This window comes from Geotrypetes seraphini, chromosome 5, assembly GCF_902459505.1.
Source record: "Geotrypetes seraphini chromosome 5, aGeoSer1.1, whole genome shotgun sequence".
NCBI classification, from domain to species: domain Eukaryota; kingdom Metazoa; phylum Chordata; class Amphibia; order Gymnophiona; family Dermophiidae; genus Geotrypetes; species Geotrypetes seraphini.
In genome coordinates, this window is record NC_047088.1 from 1 (window position 1) to 11,207 (window position 11,207).

General features: G+C 43.8%; 1 long non-coding RNA gene across 3 annotated transcripts; it reads right to left on the reverse strand.

Moving 5' to 3' along the window:
- Nucleotides 1-1,351: 1,351 nt before the first annotated feature.
- On the reverse strand, nucleotides 1,352-8,632 carry LOC117360524. Of its 3 annotated transcripts, none has more exons than XR_004539437.1 (5): nucleotides 8,499-8,632; nucleotides 6,848-7,022; nucleotides 5,606-5,674; nucleotides 4,311-4,365; nucleotides 1,352-1,417 (listed from the first exon to the last, which is right to left on the reverse strand). It is a non-coding gene; the product is annotated as an uncharacterized LOC117360524 (long non-coding RNA). The 3 variants fall into 3 exon arrangements; XR_004539436.1 differs by lacking the exon at nucleotides 1,352-1,417 and adding an exon at nucleotides 3,658-3,749; XR_004539435.1 differs by lacking the exons at nucleotides 1,352-1,417; nucleotides 4,311-4,365; nucleotides 5,606-5,674 and having other exon boundaries at nucleotides 6,589-7,022.
- Between the last annotated feature and the right edge of the window lie 2,575 nt (nucleotides 8,633-11,207).

An 11,207-nucleotide genomic window follows, 5' to 3' on the forward strand; every position in this document is an offset into this window, starting at 1 on the left:
TACTACTTAAAGGCTTTTGACCTTTGGGAACTTTACCATTCTTTATATAAGCCGCTTTGCGCTATTGTCTTCCTATTGCTGATTTTCTTTGTCTTCTTCCATTTTATAAATGTAACTAATGTTATTATGTATACGGTTTGAGTTTTCATCGCTATAAAAAGTTTTAAAATATACAGCTAGAAGTTAGCGTCGCCTTAAATCGAATCGACGGGTATAGTTCCATTGAAGTCGATCTGCTTAAAATAAGCAATAGATAGAAAAAAACCAATAAAGGAAATAAGATAATCACTTATTTTACTGAGCGAATTAGTGAGTAAGTGAGTGAGCAAGTCCAATAAAAAAAGGTATTAACTTTTCCTTTATTTTTTTAATTATATCTATTGCCTGTTTAAAGAACACCGACTTCAATGGAACTATACCTGTTGACGCGATTTAAAGCGAAGCCGACTGCTAGCTGTATATTTTAAACGTTTCTATAGCGATGAAAACCTAAATGGTTTACATAATAATGTTACTTGCATTTAAAAGACAGAATCAAAAAATTCTCATAAAAAAATAATAAGTTTCACTTAACTTTTGCATTGTCGACGGGTACGTCACTCAAGTTTCACAGATCTTTTTCCAGGAATCCAAAAGTGAAGACAGGTCATTTGTATAATATTCAAGTGATAGGTGCACTGTGAAAAAACCCAATTGGTGTCAAACTCATTGGAAAATTAAAATAAAGAAATTCATAGTAAAGATTCAAAATGAATTAAGGACAGGGGAATACCTATCATACGCAACCTTCACACAATGAAACAGTCATTCCTGCACTGCTCTTTCCTTTTTATAATGGACCAAAAAAGCAGACAGATTTAAAATGAAGAATCAGAAAAGGACTGACAGCCTTGGGAGGTGACACATCATCGAACCTCATATTCCCTCGCTCCATTTCACTACCTAGTGAATATTCCCACCCTAGAGGGCCTAGAATTTGCCACAAGCACAAAGTCATCCTCATCCTACTCTACAGAACCCCCCTGCTCCCGAGCAGAAACCCTAGAATCCCTACTCAAATGCCATCAGCGAGCTATCCATCTCCCACAAACATGTGACCATCCCAGGACACTTCAACTAAAATTCCAACTGCAAATCAACCCCCATCGCCTCCCTTAAACTCCCCTTCCTTTCTGCACTAGCTTCTCCATTCTTAACCTTTACTTAAGTCACTGTAAAATCTTTTGACAGTCTAAATGTATCCCACTGTGAATGTTTGCTTCTAACCCATTCAGAGCTACTGGGAGGAGGGGATAAACAAATTAAATACTTGCCACTTCCCTCCTTACCTTCACATTTCTGCCAAAGCCAGACATGCATCCTCCTGTCAGAAATCCACAAGGTCAAACAGAAAACACCTCGTCTTCCTGCGTAAGACCTAGGCAGAATACATACATGAAGTTAAGAAACCATGGAATCCATACCCTAACAAAAAGAAGAAACACCATATTCCAATATGGCAGTGCAGCCAACCGCAAGTCTTAGACAGGATGTATGCCCAAATTATTTGCTCAAATATCATAGAAACAGAAATAGACGGCAGATAAGGGCCACGGCCCATCTAGTCTGCCCACCTTAATGACCCACCCCTACCTTTCTCTGTGAAGAGAACCCACGTGACGATCCCATTTTGTCTTAAAATCGGGCACGCTGCTGGCCTCAATCACCTGAAGTGGAAGACCATTCCAGCGATCTACCACTCTCTCGGTGAAAAAGTATTTTCTGGTGTCACCGTGCAGCTTCCCTCCTCTGATTTTCCACGGATGCCCTCTTGTAGCCGTGGGACCTTTGAAAAAGAAGATATCTTCTTCCACCTTGATGCGGCCCGTGAGATATTTGAACGTCTCGATCATGTCTCCCCTCTCTCTGTGTTCCTCGAGTGGGTATAGCCGCAACTTATCCAGCCGTTCCTCGTAAGGGAGGTCCTTGAGTCCAGAGACCATCCGGGTGGCCATTCACTGGACCGACTCCAGTCTCAGCACATCTTTGCAGTAATGAGGCCTCCAGAATTGTACACAGTATTCCAGATGGGGTCTCACCATGGATCTATACAATGGCATAATGACTTCAGGCTTATGATTGACGAAACCCCTACGTATACACCCTATGATTTGTCTAGCCTTAGATGAAGCCTGCTCCACTTGATTGGCAGTCTTCATGTCTTCACTGATGATCACCCCTAAGTCCCGTTCTGCTACAGTCCTTGCTAGGATCTCGCCATTAAGGGTGTAACTTCTGCATGGGTTTTGGCTGCCAAGGTGCATGACCTTGCATTTTTTGGTATGTCAACTCTTCTATAACCATTAATTCCAGGCATAATGAGCTTACAAATTTAAGGCTACAATTTCATGATCTACAACTCAGGTTGATAAAGTACCGCCTCATTTTGAGAGGGGGAGAGATCAGAATAAGCGGATTGTGGCCTCTAGAACTCCCCTACATCCTCCTCTTCTACACAATCTGGACGCAGTCCAATTACATTAGTGGGAAGAAATTTTATGATCGCTTGCGACACAGCTGTTTAGGACTTTAGAGTAGACCACCACAAAGTGAACACACCTCAAAGCAGTGTACACCAGGGCAGTGATCAACCTCCCCCATAGCGGTGTACGCCAAGGCAGTGTACACCAGGGCAGTGATCAACCTCCCCCATAGCGGTGTACGCCAAGGCAGTGTACACCAGGGCAGTGATCAACCCCCCCCCCATAGCAGTGTACACCAAGGCGGTGATCAACCCCCCCCCCATAGCAGTGTACACCAAGGCGGTGATCAACCCCCCCCATAGCAGTGTACACCAAGGCGGTGATCAACCTCCCCCATAGCAGTGTACACCAAGGCAGTGTACACCAGGGCAGTGATCAACCCCCCCCATAGCAGTGTACACCAGGGCAGTGATCAACCCCCCCCCCCATAGCGGTTTACACCAAGGCGGTGATCAACCCCCCCCCCCATAGTGGTGTACACCAGGGCAGTGATCAACCCCCCCCCCCATAGCGGTGTACACCAAGGCGATGATCAACCCCCCATAGCGGTGTACACCAAGGCAGTGTACACCAGGGCGGTGATCAACCCCCCCCATAGCGGTGTACACCAAGGCAGTGATCAACCCCCCCCATAGCGGTGTACACCAAGGCAGTGTACACCAGGGCAGTGATCAACCCCCCCCATAGCGGTGTACACCAAGGCAGTGTACACCAGGGCGGTGATCAACCCCCCCCATAGCGGTGTACACCAAGGCAGTGTACACCAGGGCGGTGATCAACCCCCCCCATAGCGGTGTACACCAAGGCGGTGATCAACCCCCCCCCCCATAGCGATGTACACCAGGGTGGTGATCAACCCCCCCCCCATAGCGATGTACACCAGGGCAGTGTACACCAGGGTGGTGATCAACCCCCCCCCCCCCAAAGCGATGTACACCAAGGCAGTGGTGAACACCAAGGTAGACCAATAAGTAGTTAACATCCTAAAGTTGACCACTGCTGTTCTTATGGAAAATCTGCTCAGCCAAAGCCTCCAAATATTCCTGTCTTCAGTAATAAATTCCCACTAATGTAATTGGACTGTGTGCAAGTATATAATGTTCCTAATACTCTTATGATAAACACTTATCTTTCCCAGCACTGTGCAGGATTGGTCCATGTGTCTTTCATACACACTGGCTGTTCTTGTGACAAGTCCGCTCAGTCAAAGCCTCCAAGTATTCCTGTCTTCAGAAATAAATTTTTCAATAAACACTTTTCAAATATTTAAATTCATTTCTATCCATTTTTAAGAAATGCGCTTCCCCCAAAATAAGACTCATTTTGAGCCCAAAAAAGACACTAGATTTTTCCCATACACAATGATCATCTCTTCCTTCTTCTCCACCCCAATTCTTCCTATTTCCTTTCTATCCCTCCCTCCCATCCCTTGTGCAGCAAAACCCTTCCAGCTTTTATCCCTCCCTACCTCATGTAGTATCTTTCTATCCCCCCGGTCCCAATGGCCTCATAATCTATTTAATGTAGCTTGGGCAATGGAGGGATTAAGTGATTTGCCCAGGGGTCATCAGGATCAGCGTGGGTTTGATCCCAAAGCCTCTGGATGCTGAAGCTGTAGCTTTAACCACTACACTACACTTCTAAAAATTTCCTATTTTAAAAATGCAGCATGGTCCCTTTTGAATTGCATGGCTTCCATCTTGCGTATAGTTCGATTCTCAACTCCAAAGTTCTCCTTGACCAATCACTGCCAACCAATTTACCATTTGGGAGTCAGGAAATTCTTACCTGCCATCCTTTCTGTAAAATTTCAGTGATCAGGTAACTCGCATCCTAGGAATCCCTGCAGTACAAAACAAACTAAATATGTAAGTGGGGGAAGGAAGGATGTGTTAGGACTTGAGGGAGCACAAACAGGGTCATGAACTTGGAACACACAATGAAAGGAAAGAGTGAGGGGTGCACAAGCCATAATATGGAAGAATGGAGGGAGTGAGGAAATGATGATGAAGACAGACACACAAAGAGAGACTTATTGGTCATGGGGGAGAGGAGTGAGGTAGAAATATGAGCGTGGAGAGAAGGGAGAACATACTGGGCCGAGGAAGGCTCCCGCACTTTTTCTTTTTAACTACAGAGGGGGAGGGTATTAATGAAGTGCTAGATTAGCTGTGAAGGGGGGGAAGAGCTTATGGGGCCAGAAACAGAGAGAGATGGTGGGCAATAGTCAAGGGAAAGAAGTTGGACTTGGGATGGTGTGGAGGAAGAGGGAAAGATACTTCAAGGAAAAACTGTTGGGAATAGAAAGGGAGATATGGTGGACCTGGGGAAGGGATGCAGGCAAGGAGAGAGTTGGGATGGGGCATTTGGGAAGAGGAAGGAAGAAAATTTGGATCCGGGGATGGAAGAGTAGGAGAAATGTTAGGTCTGTGGATGGAAGGCAGAGATACAGCATCAAGGAGGGGGAAGGGAAGAAAAACAGAAGAGCAAAACATTGGACTGTGGGGATAGAGAAGCAGAGAAGAACCCATAGGAGGGCAGGAGGGAAGAGCTGGGATAAGAAGATGCTAGGGGATGGAAAGAAAGATAGGCAGTTACAGCCTGAGGGGAGAGGGAGGGGGATTCTGAAAGTGGTGACCCATGTAGATAAGGTCAAAAGGGAGATGACAAGAAATGAGCAGTGAGTACAGTGGTATTATGGTAATGGGGAGTAGAGATCAGGAAAAAGGAGGCTGGGAAAAGAGTGAGATGGGAAATGGAAGAGCTAGGGATGGAGAAAAGATGGAAAACTGAGGTAGCGGAACATTTAAAAAGGGTGAGAAAGGCAAGATTTGAGTGGAAAGAAGCAAAAAAATAAAGTTAAGAAAGCTGAAAGGGAAAAATACATTGGACATAGGCATAAGGAAAAACAATGGAATGAGAGGAGAAGAGAAAATAAATGGACAGCAGACACTAGAAACAGACTTAGTTAAAGATGGGCAAAATGCAAAAAGAAACTAGGACCGAGATGATGGAAAAACAAAACATCCAGACAAGGTAGAAAAAATTGTTTTAATTTGAATTTAACAACTGGAAATTCTTACCTGCCATCCTTCCTGTAAAATTTCAGTCGACTCCTTTCGGTGATCAGGTAACTCACATTCTAGGAATCCCTGCAGTACAAAAAACAAACAAAATATATAAGTAAGTGAGGGAAATAAGGAAGGAGGATGTGTTGAGACTTAAGGGAGGGAGCACATACAGGATGAAGGAAGGAGGGGCATGAACTTGGGACACAGAATGAAGGGAGTGAGGGAAAGAGATGCGGGAGAGAATAGAAAGGGAAAGATGGTGCACATGAGATGAAGAGAACTGTTAGGCAGAGAGAGAAGGGAGGGAGTAGGAGAGGAGTGAGGTAGAGATGCATGGGCACAGAGAGAAGGAGGGGAGAACATACTGGGCTTTCTTTCTTTTTTTTTTAAAGTACAGAGGGGGATGGTATTAACAAAGTGCTAGATTGGGCTGTGGGGAGGTGGAGAGCTTATGGGGCCAAAATATAGAGATGGTGGGTAATAGTCAGAAGGGAGAGAAGTTGGACCTGGGATGGTGTGGAGGAAGAGAGAAAGGAAGAAATGGTGGACCTGGGGAAGGGAGGCAGGCAGGGGGAGAGATGGGATGGGGCAGTTGGGAAGAGAAAGGGAGAAAAGTTGGATCTGGGGATGGAAGGCAGAGAGATTCTAGAAGAAAGAAAGGAACAGGGAGTTATAGCCTGAGGAGAGATGTGACCCATGTGGATGTCGTCAAAAGGGAGATGACAAGATAAGTGAAAGAGCAGCGAGTACAGTGGTATTAATGGGGTAATGGGGAGCAGAAAACAGCAAAAAGGAGGCTGTGAAAAGAGCGAGATGGGAAATGGGAGAGCTAGGGACTGAGATAAGATGGAGAATTGTGAAGTAGCTGAACATTTAAAAAGAAGAAGGGTGAGAAAGAAGGCAATATTTGAGTGGACACAGGCAAAAAATTAAGCTGAAAGGGGAAAAAAATACATTAGAGACAGGCATAAGAAGGAAATGGAATGTTACAAGAGAAGGAGAAAAAAAATGGACTAAACGCAAAAAGAGAAACTGGGACCAAGATGATAGAAAAACAATACATCCAGACAAGCTAGAAAAAATTGTTTTATTTTGAATTTATTAACTGGAATGTTAGCTTTGGGATATGCTAATCACAATTATTTTTGTATTCAGTGGTGTAGTCTTATACAGCTGATTTGGGGGAGGAACTGGAGCCCTAAATTAGTGGATGGGCACCAAAGTTTCTCCCTGCCTTGTGCAATTTATAAATACTTGAGCTAGTGTGGACTCCCAAGCCCTGCCGACTGAAGACATCTTCCTCCGGTCTAGCAACTCAAAATCTCAAAGCTTTGCAGCCAATGGCAATATCCACAAGCTGCTACTGCTTTCAAGAAAGCCAAGGTGGAGATTTCAGACATAATTTCAATTGTAATCATGTTATTGAAGCCTTAAAAAAATAGAAAAAAAGAAGATCAATACCCTCATTATTTGCAACATAATATTTTATTGTTAACGCTTCAAACTTTAGTTACTGCAAGAATTCTAATACTGTATTATAATAAATTTCCAATTACATTTCTAAACATTCTTATTGCTTGTCAAGTATCTATTTAAATCATCACAATATAATCTATAGAATTATAGTAACAAAATATATAAATTTTGATTTAAACTAATGTCTTTATTACTGATTCATAATCATCTTTGTAAATTGAATCCCCTATGTTATAGGGATCTTTATAATCAAAAGCTAGATCAATCTGGTGCTTCAATTGAAGCACTTAAAAGTATGCTTTTAATTTGTTCTTATTCCTTCACTAGTTAACCTCTTATTCACTAATTAGAATAAACAAATTATATTATAGCAATCTTTATAATTAAAAGCTAGATTAGTATGAGTTATGCTTCAACTTTTAATATACTATCAATTACCAGATCAACTATTTATCAATCAATTATAGTCAGCAATAAAAATCATTGTGGTCACAAAATACAAATTATTTGAAATCACATCTTATTAAAAAAATCTCATTTTCTCTTTGAATTAAAACTGTGCTAATTTTTAATGTGCATATTAAATTTTTTATAACTTTTAAAACCTATGACATTAATAGTACCACATGGTACATAATACAATAATGAATCTATTGGCAACGTGATTTTAATACCGTTTCTTAAATTGCTTTTTCATTTAATTGAAATCACTCTACCGCTTCTAAAGTTATTTTTTAATCAGTTAAATCATTGTGGTTGTTTTAATTTAATTCAAGTTAAACCTTCCGTGAAGCCTGAAAAAAACTGTCGGCCTCGGCAGTAATTCAGCTACTTCCCCCGCGGCTCCCCTTCCGCGCTTTTCCGGGAGAATTGCGCCAGAGACAGACACGAAAAGCGCGGAAGGGGAGCCGCGGGGGAAGTAGCTGAATCACTGCCGAGGCCGACAGTTTCTCCGGGCTTCACGGAAGGTAAAAGACCATCGGACAAGAGAGAAGTCTGGAAACATGCTGGATCACGGCACCGGAACCGGGACCAAAGCCTTGGAACCGGGTCCTGAAAAGAGAAGTTCCTGGACCGTGACTCCAAACCCAATAACACCACCCCTCATAGCTTGCACCTGGAAAAACATTATTAAGTCTTTTTTTTACATGGGGGGGGGGGGGGGTGTAAAAACAAACAAACAGTGGGCCCCGGGTGTCGTAGACTCTAGGTACGCCACTGAGCGGATCCTAAGCGTGTTAACTCTTAAAATTACCCCTCCAAAAACAAGCATCGTACGGGAAACGCTAAAACAAAGCTTCGGTTTAGGAATACTGAAGGCAACGACTATAGTTCAATTTAAACTAAAGTCTTAATCTCCAAGTTCAAAATTTAAACTTTCAAACACATTCTAACCGCTTACATCTTAAAACAGCATCTAAAAACTTACCCGCTGTAGCGCGGAACCTCTTCCCTCCAAGGTTACAGCATCGCAAAGATTACCGAGCGCAGTCACATCTCCTCACTCCAACGTTGCATTCTCAAAAGTGGCGAATACCGTGAACTTTATACGCTCAGTCATTAGGCTCCACGTCATCGCTCACCTGATTGCCATATGATCATTTACGCTAGCTTTGGTCATCACCCCTCATAGGGTGGTAGATGTTACGTAAACTTCGTGCGCTGGTGACGTGCACCCGATTAATCGTCCGGTTATAATTCTATCCCGCACAAAGGGAGGACGATTTTATACCTCAAAAACGATATTGAATCAAAACTAAATGCTTTAATGAGCATTTATAATTAAAATAAGCCTTTTAACTTATGTGGACTTTGTTGCAAAATTTAATCCTGTACACCAAGATAAATGATCTTGGTATCAATTATATATCCCATGATGAACTTTAAATAAATTATATTTTTCCATCAAATATGAACTGTTTTGTTCTCATTGCCAGAAACTCATTTAAAAAAAAAACAATACCTAATTTTGCAGGAACTCGGCTGCTGCTTCTTGGGACATGCACCAAGAGCATGACTTACCCTTCTACCTCCCATGGCCACTATCCCCTTCTATAAAGCATATGCCCCCTCCCCTTTCATTTTCCCTTTCCATCATTTTCCACCTATCTCTTCTCCACACCATCTGCCCTGGTCTAAGTTAAGGCACTGTTCTTTGACCTGGGGGCCGCTGCAGGAGCAGACTGCTGGGCAGGATGGACCCCTGGTCTGACCCAGCAGTGACAATTTTTATGTTCTTATGTTCTCTTCCATCCAGTATCTGCCCTCTATCTCTGCATCCCCTTATATACAGCATCATCCCCCTTCTCTCTTTCCATCCGGTATCTGCCCCCCCCTCTCTCCCCATCCCCTTCTATAAAGTATCTGCCCCCATCGCTCCCTTTCCATCCAGTGTCTTCTTTTCTCTCACCTGACACCCTGCTGCTGCTTCATGCTTCACTGAGGTTACAGGTCAGAATCAACAGCTGATCATATTGAGGTAGCCTATTTTGCAGCACAAGCAGAAGTGGCCAGGGGGGGTGAGGAGGTGCTACTCTTGCTGATGGGGGTCATCACAAGAGGTGTTAGTATTCACTCTCTCTAAGTGTTAGTATTCACTATCTCTAAGTGTTAGTATTTTCTCTCTTAGTGTTAGTGTTCTGTCTCTCTAAGTGTTAGTGTTCTGTCTCTCTTAGTGTTTGTGTTCTCTCTCTTAGTGTTAGTGTTCTCTCTCTCTTAGTGTTAGTGTTCTGTCTCTGTCAGTATTCAACTAATCTCTCTCTTAGTGTTAGTGTTCTCTCTCTCTCAGTGTTCAAGTGTTCTCTCTCACTCAGTGTTAGTGCTCACTCTCTCTTAGTGTTAGTGTTCTGTCTCTCTCAATGTTAGTGTTCTATCTCTTAGTGTTAGTGTTCTTCTCGTCGGTTTTCACGAGCGAAGACACATCTAATATACCGGACTCAGAGGAGCTCATGAGTGGGGAACAGGCCAAAAAATTGGAGCACATAGAGGTAAGTAAGGAGGATGTCCTCAAACAGATAGACAGGTTAAAATGCGGCAAATCACCGGGCCCGGACAGGATCCACCCAAGGGTTCTGAAGGAACTAAGACAAGAAATAGTGGGCACAATCCAGCATGTTTGCAACCTATCCTTGAAAACTGGAGAAGTACCAGAGGACTGGAAATTGGCGAATGTCACACCTATCTTCAAGAAGGGATCGAGGGGTGACCCTGGGAACTACAGGCCGGTGAGCCTGACTTCAATTATAGGGAAGATGGTGGAAGCTATGATCAAAGACGGCATTTGCGAGCACATCGAGAGGAATGGCCTACTGAGAACAAGCCAGCACGGATTCTGTAAGGGAAGGTTGTGCCTAACGAACCTTCTGTACTTCTTTGAGGGAATAAGCAGTCGGGTGGACAATGGGGAACCCATAGACATCATTTACCTTGATTTTCAAAAGGCTTTCGACAAGGTGTCACATGAAAGGCTGCTTAGGAAGCTGTGGAACCACGGGGTGGGAGGGGATGTGCACAGATGGATCAAGCACTGGTTGTCGGGTAGACTGCAGAGAGTCGGAGTAAAGGGCCAATATTCTGACTGGCGGGGAGTCACGAGTGGTGTGCCACAGGGATCGGTGCTGGGGCCGTTACTCTTCAACATATTTATCAATGACCTGGAAAAGGAGGCAAAGTGCGAGGTTATAAAATTTGCAGACGATACCAAACTGTGCGGCAGAGTTAGGTCCAGGGAGGAGTGTGAGGACCTGCAAAGGGACCTGGACAAGCTGGAAGACTGGGCAAACAAATGGCAAATGCGCTTTAGCGTGGAAAAATGCAAGGTCATGCATATAGGGAAAAAGAACCCGTTGTTCAACTACAAATTGGGGGGGGGGGGGCATTGTTGGGATACAGCAGACTTGAGAGAGACTTGGGTGTGCTGGTGGATGCATCACTGAAGCCATTTTCACAGTGCGCAGCAGCCTCGAAAAAAGCCAACAGGATGCTGGGCATCATAAAGAGGGGCATAACAACCAGGACGCGGGAAGTCATCATGCCATTGTATCGAGCGATGGTGCGTCCACATCTGGAATACTGCGTTCAGTATTGGTCGCCGCACCTCAAGAAGGACATGGCGGTACTTGAGAGAGTCCAAAGGAGA